We start from the raw sequence: 13,951 nt of genomic DNA, 5'->3' as shown, positions 1-13,951 counted from the left end.
AATAGAATTAATTTGATTCGGAGGGCTGGTGAGAGTTTTGTAAAGTTTATATAAATTGTTGAAATATAATTTTTTGTTACTATAGTATTTTAAAAATTAAAAATATATTAATGATAAATATTATTTTATTTTAAATAAAATCTTTTATTTTTAAATAATGCTAAAGATTTTTTTTTATATTTAAAAAAAAAAATCATTTTTCGGAGTCTCCCCTGCCAGACTCTCAATTACTTATGGTTAGTTTAGTTTAGTTAATATAGTTCATGATTTTATTTTCACTTCAAGTGATAAACATAACACAAATCATTTTTCTCATCATTTACAATTTTCAAAAACAGATCAAACATTTCAAAAGTATTGAAAATATGTCTAAATATTGTAAATAAGTTATTTTTCTTATTACTTAGTAGTAATTTATATTTGGGATTTTAGTTCATTAGTTGAGTCCAGTCCATTAGATTAAAGTAAGATTAGAATAGTCTTATATAAAGAGTTTTGTGTTTGTAATTTTAACATATTTGAAATATATTAGTAAGTTCTAAATATGATATCACGAGCTCTGGTTTGAAAAGGTTTGAGAAAGTTTTGCTTCCACGTAAAAAAAATCTTAGTTGTCTTAGTTGCGGGTTTTTTTCAAAATCCTAGTCGACTTATTTGTGGGTTTAGGTTTAGAAACACTATTCAGCGAAAAAAACTGTTCATCCTCGTTATTGTTTATCATTGGGAATACTGTTCATTCGTGATACTATTCACAATCAGAAACACTGTTCATTTATAGTACTATTCATCGTGCTGACACTGTTCACTTAAAAAAACTCAATTGAAGGTTGCAGGTGTCTTAACGACTAGTTTGCTGGATTCTATTTTTTTTATTCTATTGAGTTAGATACATTCACATGACATCCATCAATATGCCAGAAGGAGAATTGGTTCAACTCAACAAAGACGGAGTAGAGAGGATGATCCCTCCTTAGTAAGTTAGTGAAACCAACATGTACTTTTATGTTGGTACATTCATATACGTTTCCGTTTTTACTTCCTCTTGGTAATTCTCAATTTTCTTTTGGATTTAATGTCTAAGATAAACTCTTTAACCAATATTGGATACTCGATTATGGAGTGAATTATTGAGTCACTGACCACATGACACCTTTATCCACTCACTTTTCTACTTATTCACCATGTCCTAGCAACAACAAAATATCCACGGCAGATGATACCCTTGTAATTGTAGTTAGGCAAGGAAATATCAAAATAAGTCCATCTCTAATCCTTCGAAATGTTCTTTACATTTCCAAATTGTTCACTAACCTAATTTCCATACAAAAACTCACAACCGACCTATCATGTAATGTTGTTTTTTTATAACAATGCTTGTGTTTTCTAGGACAAGAATTCAGGGAGGACAATTGAAAATGCTAGAGAATGGAATGACTTTTATTACTTGGATAACCAAAATATTCCTTCAAATTTATTCAACAACAACAAATCTTTTTATTCATAATCAATTAAAATCAACAAAGAGAAGGTCCTTTTGTATCATTGTCGTCTGGGCCATCCATCATTTAGAGTCATAAAACAATAATTTATTTCATTATTTAAAAGTTTAGATGTAGAGGGTCTTTGTTGTGAGGTGTGTCAACATGCAAAACACAAGCGTGTCTCTTTTCCAGTCAGTAATAAAATGAATACTTTTTCGTTTTACTTAATTCATACTGATGTTTATGGTCCGTCGAATATTCCAAATTTAAAGTTTGTTATGTGTTTTTTCACTTCTTCTCTATGGTTAAATATCAATTTGATGTGAGTATTAAGAGAATTAAGTCCGATAATGTCAAAGATTACTTTAACCACAATCTTAATTCTTTATGTAAAAAAAATTATTATTCATGATTCTTCTTGTGTTAAAACCCCTCAACAAAATGAGATTACCGAGGGAAAGAATGAGACCTTGTTAGACCAAATACGTGCTATGATGTTCCAAAATCCAGTCCCTAAGAAATATCAGAGCGAGGCTATCTTAATTGCATTGTGTCCCATTAATCGTTTGCCCTCTATTGTCTTTGCTTCCAAAACTCCTATGGAAGTCTTATCCTCATTCTATCGTGATGGGTCTACTTTAAATAATATGACCCCTAACATATTTAGGTGTGCGTCGTTTGTCCATATCCATAGTGATGGTAGAGGGAAGCTTGATCCTAGAGCGTTAAAATATGTCATTCTAGGATACTTTTCTACCCAAAAGGGTTACAAATGTTATCATCCACCATCTATTAAATACTTTGTCTCTCGAGATGTCACATTCTATGAACAAGAAAATTACTTCCTTCAAATTCATCTTTAGTGGGAGAATATAAGTAAGGAAGATGAGTTTTCTCTACTTTCTGACCTTACTTTCAAATCGGAAGTTAAGACTGAAACTAGTGGTGACAATATTGAGACTGAACTTGATTTTGGAAAAAATGAAAATGTTGAAAATGATGTAAGATTTGGAAACATTTCAGTGTATACAAGAAATAAGAACATTCATAAATCTACTCATATCCAAAAGTCCAATCCGACATTACACGAGGTAACTTCCCCTGACCCTTCAAGCCCCGGTGATTCAATTTTTGAATTTTCTCATGAACAAGAAACATAATCCAACTCAGTACTACCACCACACTACAAGGATTTATATCTTCCAATTTCCCTTAGAAAAAATACCATAAAATGTACTAAAAGCCAATTTATCTTATATCCAACTACCTAAGTTTTGAACATTTTTTACTCACCCATAAAGCATCCCTCATAAGTCTAAACACTATAACAATACCTAATTCTTTATCTGGGGCATTGTCTGATAGAAAATGGAAACAAGCCATGAACTTGGAGATGAGGGCACTGAATAAGAACAATACTTGGGAATTGGTTTTTCTGCCAAATGGAAAGAAATTTATGGGGTGCTGATGGGTATACAATGTAAAATACAAGGCTGATGGATCTATTGAGAAGTACAATGCAAGATTGGTTGCCAAAGGATTCACCCAAACTTATAGATGCCAAAGGATTCACCCAAACTTATAGAGTAGATTACTCAGAGACATTTACTCCAGTTGCTAAAATGAATACCATAAAAGTGATATTGTCTTTAGCAGTTAATCACAATTGGAATTTGCATCAATTTTATGTGAAAAATGCCTTCCTTCATGGAGAACTTTATGAAGAGATCTATATGAATGTACCCCATGGATATTATGAAGTTACTACCACCAACATTGTGTGGAAAAAAACGGCTTTATGTGGGCTAAAGCAATCACCACGAGCATGGTTTGGAAGATTCACCAAAGTTATGATAGGTTTATGCTTCAAATAAATTCAAGGAGCAACAATCTGAGACGGGGGGAGTAACGGTTTTATTAATGTATGTGGATGACATTATAGTAACAAACGATGATTGTTGGAAATCCCCTAAAACATATGGAGAATTTCAATCAATCTTGATGAACAAGATTGTTATTGCCCACACAATAGCAATAAAAAGAAAAGAATAATGGAGAAAAAAAGAGTGTAAAGAACGACAAAGGAGAAGAGTAATAAAATTTTGCAGAGTTTCTCTCTGCCCACAAACTGTGGAAAACTTTTTATTCACTTTGCAACTGCAAAATACTGTGAATTACAAGTGTTATGAATACTCTATTCACCTCATTATAAAAATAAGGGTTACTCCCTCTATTTATAGATTTAGGTTAACTTGGATCTCAAACCAAAACCCAAAATTATAAAAGCCCAAAATAGCTAACACTACTAAAATAGACATAATTCGAAATCCTGTGTGAGGCAACATGCTTCGACACTTCGACACACTAACACAACTTAACATACTAGGTGGTTCGACGGTTCCTTGTTCTGTCGAGCAACCTGCTTCGACACAAAGAATTATAATTCAACACACCACCTAATTCATTGTGTCTGAGCTATCTACATTCATCATAGCTCTTAGTCTTCTGAACACTTCGACCTGCACTCCCTTCGTCATGATGTATGCAATCTGATTCTCAGTTCTGCAGTGTTCCACATTCATCTTCCCATCTGCTACCTGCTCTCGAAGATAATGGAACCTCATTTTGATGTGCTTGCTTCGACCATGTGCTATCGGATTCTTCGCCAAATTGATAGTTGACATGCTGTCGATCTTCATGGTAATTGCTCCATGACTCTTCGCTGTTATTTCTTCGACCAGATTCACCATCCATGTTGCTTGACATGTACAAAGAGAAGCAGCTATGTATTCTGCTTCGCACGACGATAATGCCACTACTGGCTCTTTTCTCGAACTCCAAGCAACTGGTGCACCACCTAGCATAAACACATAGCCAGTTGTGGATTTTCGATCCCTAACATCACTACACCAACTTGAGTCGGTGTATCCCATTAATTTGCATTCTTTTCCTTCATCATTTGCAGGAAATAAAATGCCATAGTCGAGAGTTCCTTTCAGATACCTTAATATCCTCTTCGTCGCTGCTAAATGTGATACCTTTGGCTTCTGCATGAACCTACTCACCATACCCACACTGTATGCTAAGTCAGGCCTTGTGTGACAAAGGTATCGAAGTTACCCAATAAGTCTTCTATATTGGGTTGGGTCGACATCATCTTCATCTGAATCTTTCGACAGTTGTAATCTGGACTCAGCTGGAGTCGAAGTTGGGTTGCAATCTTGCATCTCAAATGTCTTGAGATTTCGCATGCATACCTTCTTTGATGCATCATCAAACCTCTACCACTCTTGTAGAATTCGATGCCAAGGAAGTATGAAATGTCACCCATATCTGACATTTCAAATTCCTTATTGAGATCACCTTTGAAGTCTTCGATCTCCTTCTTGCAACTACCTGTTATCAGCAGGTCATCGACATAGAGGCATAGTATAAGCAATTCACTCTTGCTTCTTATTACATATACTCCATGTTTAGATTTTCACTTTACAAATTCCTTCTCCCTTATAAAGCCATCTATCTTTTTGTTCCAAGCTCTTGAAACTTGTTTAAATCCGTACAGGGCTTTATGCAGCCTGTACACTTTTCTTTCTTCGCCATGTTTCACAAACCCAGCTGGTTGTGCAACATAAACTTCTTCTTCTAAGGGGCCATTAAGGAATGCATATTTCACGTTCATCTGGCACATCTTCCAGTTGTTCATGTTTGCTAGACCAATAACCAACCTGATTGTTTCGATCCTAGCAACAGGTATAAAAACTTCATCGAAGTTGATTCCTTCTTTCTGAAGAAATCCTTTCGCCACAAGTCTCGCCTTGTGTCCAGTCACTTCTCCTTTGGGATTCAACTTCACCTTGTATACCCACTTCACATTGATTGCCTTCTTGTCTTGGGGAAATTCGACAAGTGACCAAGTGTTGTTGACTTTGATTGACTTTAATTCTTCGTCCATTACTTTCATCCACTTTGAATCTTTCAATGCCTCAGTTGCATTGACAGGTTCAACATCTGATTAGAAAGCATAGTGTACCAGCTCACCTTCTTCATCGACTACATCATCTGATGTAATCACACATTCTTGCAACCTTGCAGGCATGTGTCTTGTTCTTTGAGGTCTGCTTGGGCTTGCTTCACCTCTGACTTCTTCCTGTTGAACTTCTCTTTCGACTTCACTAGCTGGTTCATCATAAAAGTTTCTCACTGAATCTTTCTTGACATTTCAGTCCAATCCCACTCCTTAAGCTCATCTATGATCACGTCCCTGCTGATCACCACTTGCTTATTTACTGGGTTGAACAACTTGTATCCTCCAGTCGAATGATATCCTATCAGGATCATCTGATTCAACTTATCATCAAGTTTTCTTCTCAACTGATCTAGCACATGTCTATGTGCTATAGATCTAAACACCCTCAGATGACTCAAGCTAGGCTTGACTCCAGGCTAACATTCTTCTGGCGTGATTCCTTTTAGCTTCTTCGTAGGACATCTGTTCAGGATACATGTCGCAGTCGACACAACTTCTCCCCATAATTCTTTGGGTAGATGCTTGTCTTTCAACATACTTCTAACCATATTCATAATGGTTATATTCTTCCTCTCTACGACTCTATTCTGCTGTGGAGTGTAGGGTGACACCACCTCATGCACAATCTCTTCTTTCATACATAATGCATAAAAGTCTTTCGACACATATTCTCCACTATCATCAGTTCTCAAAATCTTGATCTTTCGACCGCTCTGTCTTTCGACCATAGATTTAAACTTGGAAAATACCTCGACCACTTCACTTTTCTTCTGGATCAGGTAAGACCACAGTTTTCGACTGAAATCATCTATGATTGTAATAAAGTTTTTGTTACATCCAATCGAATCCACCTGGAGAGGGCCACATACATCAGAGTATATGACTTCGAGAATTGCCTTCGACCTGCTTCTTGCATCCTTACTGAAGTTGTTCTTATGTTGCTTTCCCTGCACACATTCTTCACACACTTTGTTTGGAATGTCGATTTCTGGTAATCCTGAAACCATATTTCTTCTCTTCAAATCTCTGACGTCTTTGAAATTGAGATGGCGAAGTCTATAATACCATATCCATTCATCTTTGTTGGCTCTTGTTGCAAGGAACTTATGCTCCATCACATTAAGCTCAATCTTGAAGGTTCTATTCCGAACATTGGAGCCTTCAAGATCAACCTTCCATTTGAGTCGAGAACTCTCATCATTTTGTCTTTGATCGACACTTTGTAGTTCTTTTCGACCAACTGCCCTATGCTGAGCAAATTACTCTTCATGTCTGGTATGTACAAAACATTTGAAATTACTGACCTCTTGCCATCTTTCCTCATAATTAGAACATCACCAACACCTTCAGCTGCTAGAGTGTTGTCATTTTCAAATTTCACCATGTTCTTCATTGAGGGCTTTATGTTGACAAACCAATCTTTTCTTACAGACATGTGTGATGAGCATCCTGAGTCCAAGTATCATTGGTCCTTGAATCTCTCTTCTTCTCTTGTTGTAATTATCAGCAACGTCTATTCTTCTTCGTATTTCGCCAACTTTGCATAAGTTTCTTGATTCTTCTGCTTTTCTGGACAATCACTAGAATAGTGACCATACCTTTGACAATTGTAACACTGAATGTGACTCTTGTCTGGATTTTGACCACCACCTCTTCCTCTACCTGCAATACCACCTCTTTGGTTGCCTTGGTTCCAGAGTTTTCTCTAATTCGACCAGTTTCCTTCTTGCTGATTTCGACCATTCGAATTGTTGTAACCTCCTCTGCCTTTGTTGTCATTCCAGCTTCCTTTGCCTTTTCTTTCTTTCACTGATTGAGCCTGCAAATCCATATCGCTCTTCGACTTTCCTGCATCTCTTTCAGCCATTGTTTGTTCAGAAGATTCAAGCGTCCCTTGAAGCTCTTCCTTTGTTAATGTTGACAAATATTTCGACTCTTCTATGGATACTACCACGTGGTCGAACTTTGGAGCCAACGACCTTAAGATCTTTCCAACAACAGATCTTGATATCAACACTTCTCCACATACCTTGATTTGATTCACCCGTTTCGTAACCTTGGTGAAGAAATCTATTATGCTTTCATTATCTTCCATCTGAAGTAATTCATACGTTCTTTTATAAGTTTGTAACCTCGCCTCTTTCACCTTCTCCGCGCCTCCAAACGATTTCTCCAGAATTTCCCATGCTTCTTTTCCTGACTCTGCATCACTAACATTTTCAAAGTTATCTGCGTCAACATATTGATGGATTATAAAGAGAGCTTTATAATCTTTCTTCTTCAATTCTTTATGTGCAACCTTTTCTTGATCTGTCGCGGCTTCTGCGAGCGTTGTTACTCCTTCCTTCACAAGATCCCAAAGATCTTGATAACATAACACAACATTTATCTGCTTGCACCAATTCTCATAATTGTTGTTCTTGAGAATCGGAAGATTTACTCGAAAATGCCCGTTTGGATGATTCGTTGCCATGGTGATTTTCTTCCCACGAATCGATTAAATCGGAGCTCTTGATACCAGATGTTGGAAATCCCCCAAAACCTATGGAGAATTTCAATCAATCTTGATGAACAAGATTGGTATACCCACACAATAGCAATGAAAAGAAAAGAACAATAGAGGAAGAAAGAGTGTAAAGAACGATGAAGGAGAAGAGTAATAAAATTATGCATAGTTTCTCTCTGCCCACAAACTGTGAAAAACTTCTTATTCACTTTGCAACTGTAAAATACTATGAATTACAAGTGTTATGAATACTCTATTCACCTCATTACAAAAATAAGGGTTACTCCCTCTATTTATAGATTTAGGTTAACTTGGACCTCAAGCCAAAACCCAAAACTATAAAAGCCCAAAATAGCTAACACTACTAAAATAGGCATAAGTCGAAATCCTGTGTGAGGCAACATGCTTCGACACTTCGACACACTAACACAACTTAACATACTAGGTGGTTCGACACTTCCTTATTCTATCGAGCAACCTGCTTCGACACAAGGAATTACAATTCAATAATGATGAGAAGGAGCAACAATTGTTAGACAAATAATTAGTCAAGGAGTTTGAGATTAAGACCTTGAGAAAAATTGAGTACTCAACAAAAATACATTAGTGATGTTCTACAAGAGATAAGTAAGATAACATGAAAGCCTGCAAGTACACCAATTGACCCAAGCGTAAAGTTGGGAAACAAAGAAGAAAATGTTCTGGTTGATAAGGGAATGTATCAAAGATTAGTCAGAAAACTTATATACCTATCATATACTAGACCAAATGTTGCTTTTGTTTTAAGCTTAGTCATCCAATTTATGCACCAACAAAAAGAGATTCATTTACAAGTTGCGCTCTGAATTATGCAATATTTAAAAGGGACTCCAAGTAGAGGAATTTTACTTGAACGAAATTGAAGTGTGAGTCTTGAAGTATATAGTGATGCTAACTATGCATGGTCAGTTGTTGTACTTTTTTAGGTGGGAATCTTGTGAATTGGAAGAGTAAAAAACAAAGTGTTATATCTAGATCTGGTGCTGAAGCAAAATTTAGAGCAATGACACAAGGGATATGTGAACTACTTTAACTAAAAACGATATTAGAAGACTTGAAGATAAAAAGTAATGAACCAATGAGACTTTATTGTGATAATAAATATACTATTAGCATAACCAATAATCCAGTGCAACATGAACCAAACATATTGAAGTTGACAGACACTTCATCAAAGAAAAATTAGATAGTGGTCTTATTTACACTCCATATGTTTCTTCTGAAGACAACAGTGTAGATCTTCTAACTAAGGTGTTGAACAACAATAACTTTTAAAAAATTGTTTCCAAGTTGCCTGTAATTTCAACATACTTGAAATATATTATTCAGTTTTAAACACTAAACATTATTATTTCATTTCTTTTGTAAAAACACTAGTAGAAGATTCGTGCCTCCACATGGAAAGAAAAATTCATATTTTAAATTATGCATTTTTGGTCACTCAAATAAATAAGAAAATTTAAAAACTGGGTATAAAATATAAATTGGGTTGCATTAGAAATAATCATATAGAAGTACATTATAACTCAATAGTTATGGTACATAAACTAGTATAAAGTTGTTGATAATAAATTTGGAAAACTTAAACAGCAAGCAAAACCTAAAAAAAAAAGTTGAAGGCAAAAATAGTGATAGATTTTTAGAATATAAAAGATAAGATAGGAAATGAGATAGTAAATCTCACCTGGTTGAACCAAAATAGACATGTTTATTAGAAAGAAAGTAAGGGTAATATACCTAAAAATGCAAATAGAAGTATGAGGAAAAATATTGAAAGTGAAATAAAAATAAATAAGAAAAAAATATGAATAAGAAAAAAATATGAAAAACTTTTTTGAAGATCACATTAGTTGTGTGAGATAATGGATTGTTGTCTTTGTCATAAATTAAGATTTTCAAATCAACCTTGTTCTTGACTCCTGACATTTCCAAATAGAGTTGTATGTGGTTGAACACATCTTTTGGCAAATATAAACAAACATAATCTAATGATTGATCTTGAGATTTGTTAATTGTCATAGAAAATGATACAATAATGAGAATTGTCTTCTGATAAGTTTGAATGACCAAGGAGATTGAGAAGGAGACAAAGACATTCTCGAGATATAAATAGTATTTTTAATATGTGTATCTAATATATTCTTTACTTAGATGACATGATTAGATAACCTAGTAACCGTCAATCTTGAACCATTGCAAAGTCCTTTAGATTGATCTAAATTTTGTATCAATATTATAGCTGTGTCAATATTAAGTTTCAAGGAATGATTTGAAAATCCTGAAGTTTTTAAACAGCTTAAGAATTCAGGCATAAGATGTTGGAAAGCATCTTTGCCATTAGCTTCTGATTTATCACTGAAATCACTATTCAATATCTCTTTTTTCATCTTCTAAATGAAAGAAATTAGATTATTAACATAAACATAATAAAGATTTAAAAATGTACTTGAAAAAATGCAGATGAAAAAGCATGGGTTACCTAGAAGTAGATTAGTGGTGTAATCATTGATTTCATCCATTATCTCAATAGTTGATGCTAAAATTGCTCGACTTTGAAGAAAATCTGAATTGGTGTAGTTTTGTAGGAGATTTGGATAAGTACTTGTAACAATCTTCTCAATTGGGTCCACATAATCTGTTAGAAGTAACTCTGATAGAATAGTAATTTCAGATACCCATCATTTGGTTCAGAGGTTTTTCCATCTCCTACTCGTAAAATTCATTCAAAGAACATTTGAATCTCTTCCACATTGGTAGATATTGAGCCAGTTTGTAAACACATATTTTTTATTAGTGCTATAACTTTGCAATTATCCCAAATATATGAAACACTTATTCTTGAATGCATAATATCAGACCTAGTTCATCTTGGTATAACTGGTAGAGTTTGTTTGAAATCAGCACCGAAAACTATAACTTTACCTCCAAAAATTTGCTGACATGCAACATTGTCATCATCCATAATATTTTTCAATGACTTGTCAAGAGTTTCAAAACAAAATTTGTTTTCCATAGGTACCTCATCTCATATTATCCGCTTTGTTACTTGCAATTGTCTGACAAGATCTAACTTTTTCTCAATGTTACAAATAGATGATTCTAGGCATGGAACATGACTCTTGAATCTTGAATGTGTTGTTCTTCCACCTGATATCAGTAGACTTGTTATTCCACTTAATGCAACATTTAAGACAATATCACATTTAGAACGTAAAACTGTTAAAAGTGTGTTCGACATGAAAGTCTTTCAAGTTCCATCATAATCGTATAAAAAAACACATTTTTTTATCGGTCACAACTTACACCATTTCTGTAACCATAGTTAGTTGTAAATCTAAATAACCCAACAGAAGAAAAAATTACTTTAAAGATCTATCTACTAAAACAACAATATTGGATTAAATATTAAGATAAGTAAATGGAAATGGAACATGTAAAGTATAAGTATAAGTGGATTATGGTTTATTTAATTAAAGTTCCATGAGTGTCAACATGTGTGCCAAGGAAAGTAGATCAAGGTATGTTTATTGGGATATTACTTAAGATGGTTCCAGGATGTTACCATCTCCCACTTACTACAACATGGTGCCAAGATGTGTAGTATGTACACATCTCCCATTACTGCCAGGATCTTACCTTACATGGTGGCATATGTGGGACATGTTTATTTTAGTTAGCTATGTGATTTTTCCAGGATAGTTTATCTGGCGGGTCTCTTGAGTGGTACACCAAGCTGAGATCGTCAGTTATAAAGAGCTGGCAGGATTTGGGGATGCTTTCTTCAAGCAATACCAATTCAACGCTGACATGACACCAAGCCGTACCCAGTTGCAGGGTATGTCTCAAAAGCCGAACGAGTGGTTTAAAGAGTATGCACAAAGGTGGAGGGAGTTGGCTGCCAGGGTTCAACCTCCATTAATGGATCGGAAGATGTCAAACTTGTTCATGGGTACTCTTCAGGGGACTTTTGCTGAGAGGATGGTGGGATGTCCAGTTACTGGTTTTGCGGACTTTTGCTGAAAGCTGGTTGAAAATGGGAAAAATACAAGGAAATGCTCCGTCATCTGGATTGAAGAAGCCCTTCGGAAATACGTAGTATAACGACATTAGAAGTTACTATGAGATGTCATTCAACCATAAGTAAATTTGAAATGGTTTATATAAAATATTTTAATATTATCTGAATTATTTAACAATATCATTTGATCATAAAAAATTTCATCTAATAAGTATCTCCAAATATTACGCCATACATGACCGGATCGATTTATTGAAGCTGACAACAACATTGTAACAATTTTTTTTCACATAAATACACCAAAATCCCAATTATAAACCTCTTTTATTGCCTCAATGAACTTTTTGCCATCTTGTAAAAACCCCATTGCAAAACATGCTTCTTTGAAACTATTATGTTTAAACCCCTAAACTATCTTGAGATCATCATAACTCGTAGGGCCTTTCTTCCCGGTCAACAACATCCTCATATAATACAATTTTTCAGTTGTTAGAGGGACCCAAATTAAACGACCAATTGCGTAACCTCTTTTCCTTGGTTCCAACATCTTTTTTTCTTATCATAAACAAATTTTGACACAAACTGTCCATATGTCAATAACTTGGCATCTTCATATTCTCTATTTACCACAAACCAAGAAATATAAATTGATTTAATTACACTCGCCTTAAGAAGTACATTTCCAATTTGTTCAAAATCTTTGTAGTATACCTAGTTCTCTCATTCCAAGTGAAAAAAACAATCTTTCAACAACCATATTCCTTCCATGAATAGAGTAAGAGAAAATTCTCCAATATGCTTCGCTTGGTGATACATATCTGCAATCAAGTTATTGTTTGATTTCATCAATATTTCCTTCACCTATGGTTTTACTTGGAACAATAACAGCTGAGATTCTATCATAACCCTTGTTTATGTACTTGAAGAGATATTTAATTGAAATACTTTGATTGCACCACTCCATATTAATGTGTGCTTCATAATTCATCAAAAAACATGGGTTGTGGGGGCACAACATAATCGCTATGAAGTTTGATTCCATTCTTCACAATTGTATTGTCGTTATCTCTTCTTTTATAAATCGGATATCCTTCTTGATCAACTATTGTTACATCTTGAAACTTTTCTTGAAAATACTTGGAACACTTACCACTCTTCATGCATGGACATTTGGGTTTGCCAACCCACATGGTCCATATGTGGTTCTTGACAAGATTCTACAACTTTTGTTGTTTCAAAGGATCTGATACCTCAGTAGATATAATTTTGTCAATATCATCTGGCGTTGGATATTTGTTGGATGGGCAAGAAAAATAGAACGTGGGCATGTGGCAAACCTCTTTTTTGAAATTCGATTGTGTACATATCTGAAATGAAATTCATAAAAGAAAATAAAAGTTATAAAAAATTCATGTGACAATAATATATATATATATATATATATATATATATATATATATATATATATATATATATATATATATATATATATATATATATATATATATATATATATATATATATATATATATATATATATATATATATATATATATATATATATATATATATATATATATATATATATATATATATATATATATGAACTTACAAGCGGCAAGAGTTTTTCCTAAGACACCTTTCTTAGTCACGTCAATGTCATACCCCAAAATTTTTCCTACCCTTCATTCAACTTCATCTGACTTATGCTTTCAAATTCAGTTACATTCATCTGCCATAAAAACATTCATATCTTTCAAACCATTTATTTTTTTGCATCATTGATTCAAAATGTTCATGAATTCAACTGGAGGTCTCAACACTTGTACATGGGTGATTTGATCAAAGGATTTAGTGGTTCTCATTAGTTATTATGGTAC

The sequence above is a fragment of the Lathyrus oleraceus genome, chromosome 1 (genome assembly GCF_024323335.1).
Source record: "Lathyrus oleraceus cultivar Zhongwan6 chromosome 1, CAAS_Psat_ZW6_1.0, whole genome shotgun sequence".
Classification (NCBI taxonomy): Eukaryota; Viridiplantae; Streptophyta; class Magnoliopsida; order Fabales; family Fabaceae; genus Lathyrus; species Lathyrus oleraceus.
This window is presented reverse-complemented; position numbering follows the sequence as displayed.